The 1,982-nt window shown below is 41.2% G+C and overlaps 1 long non-coding RNA gene across 2 annotated transcripts in view; it reads right to left on the reverse strand.

Annotated features, from left to right (window-relative positions):
- Positions 1 to 666: 666 nt before the first annotated feature.
- The window catches only part of LOC124285236, a 35,006-nt gene continuing 33,690 nt past the window's right edge, over positions 667 to 1,982 (reverse strand). For both annotated transcript variants that reach the window (XR_006900762.1, XR_006900763.1), the window contains exons 2-4: positions 1,851 to 1,932; positions 1,572 to 1,611; positions 667 to 810 (exon numbers count right to left, since the gene is read on the reverse strand). This is a non-coding gene — a long non-coding RNA (uncharacterized LOC124285236). The remainder of the gene's footprint in view (positions 811 to 1,571; positions 1,612 to 1,850; positions 1,933 to 1,982) is intronic.

The raw sequence follows: 1,982 nt of genomic DNA on the forward strand, positions 1-1,982 counted from the left end.
TGAGTGAGTGAGTGAGTATATGGCTTTAATGCCGCTTTTAGCAATATTCCAACAATATCACGGCGGGGGACAAACTTCTGAATGGGCTTCACACATTGAACCCAATTATGGGGAATCGAACCCGGTATTCGGCGTGACGAGCCAACGCTTTAACCACTAGGCTACCACACACCGACCCTTCTGCCCTCAAAATATAACCTGATTTCCAGCTTTAACCTCTGCGTTATGCATTTTAAACTTTTGATACCTTTGAGTAGTATAGTATAATATGCTTTGTGACAGGTCCTTACCAAAGGCTTGATTTATAAATTGCCCGGCGGTTAGTCCCTATCACAGAAGCGCTATTGTGTATACTACTACTGAGTTGTATGCAAAATATGAGTAAAATCAGTGGCAATAGTTTCTGAAATATTGACTTTAAGTGTGTGTGTGCGTGCGCGCGCGCGTGCGCGATGTAGTTGTTCGAACTACGGTCAATATGCTGCTGCCGCTACCATGACCATATACCCACTGACGGCGTGATGCGCTGTCTCCGATGTTCACTATCAAAGGTGGCAGTGCTCTTTCCTTCACAAGGTGTCTCACGAATGCGATACAATCCTTTCCTTACAATTCCGACTTTAAGTGATGTGATGTTGTGAATGCAAGCATGATGCCTTACTTTGCATGACGTATTCAGCAAGTGTCCCCTGGAGTCAACTGTGAAATGTTTCTCAGCATCAGAACAAGCGGGTCTGCTTCCAACCACAAATATCTCAGGATTATTAGAGTTGTTCTGAAGAACGTTGATAGATCCATTTGTAAAACAGGCTGAAGAACAAAATACATCCTATACTAAAGTATTGTATTCTTCCTGGACAGCGCCACACGGCGTGCTATGGAGGAGCAGTGGAGACAACTGGCTTCTTTCACATTTAATATAAATATTCATTGATGTGCATGTATCTTGTTTGTTACAATTCACCTGACAAAGGAGCAAACAACAGCCCGGAAACGTTGTGACATTCGATAAAGAAGAAGTTGTCATCCATAGTATTTATGTTTTACTTGAATACCAACTAAATGTCTCTCAATAAGGTTACATGCTGTATGGAATAAATATCATATACCCTTCAGATGACCCAGCCAGTAAATCACATTTCAATGGTTTGGGAGGATTACAGTGGTACGTTATATCTGAGGAACGTTTTTTCCTTTCGTAGGTTGGTTGGTTTGTTGTTTAACGCCGCACTCAGCAATATTCCATCTGTATGGCGGCGGTCTCTAAATAATCGAGTCTGATCGAACAATTCAATGATCAACATCATGAGCATCGATCTACGATCAGAAAGAAATCTGTGTCAACCAAGTCAGCGAACTGACCATCAGATCTCGTTAGTCGCCTTTTACGACAATAGGTTGGTGATGATACCGTAGCGGGTATTCTTGCGTAGGCAAATGATTACGTAATCATCCTTATCAAAGTATATAGCTCTTGGTATTAATTTGATTTAATTGATTACCTTACGGTAATTATGCCTGTAATTAAAAGACATATTTTGACAAAGCATGTAAGCGTTCCCTTGACTCACTGATGTTGAGGGGGGATGACGGCGTGCTTACTGTTATGACCTACAACAGAAAACTGCGCGATGGGCATATAAATGAGTTAGATACAACAATATATCCGTTTCATTGAACCGACGGAGATAGTTCCCTTGAACACAGATGTAAATACACAACTTCAACTGTAGTTCACTGTACAACTGAATTACGTTATTATTGCAGGTAATGGAAATACGAAGCAGTTTAATGAAACCGAAACAGCAGTTCAAGTGTTGAAATGATGCATGAATATATGCTTCACTTACATGTGGTAACAACACAAGTAGCCATGTACCCGAAGACAGCCATGTACCCAAAGTCATCCGTGCATCCAACGTCAGCCACATGCTGAATCAGTGAGATATTTTGTGATATAACTTGGCCATTGGAAGGATCGT

Source organism: Haliotis rubra, unplaced genomic scaffold (assembly GCF_003918875.1).
Source record: "Haliotis rubra isolate DU_JTF1 unplaced genomic scaffold, ASM391887v1 Scf355, whole genome shotgun sequence".
Lineage (NCBI taxonomy): Eukaryota > Metazoa > Mollusca > Gastropoda > Lepetellida > Haliotidae > Haliotis > Haliotis rubra.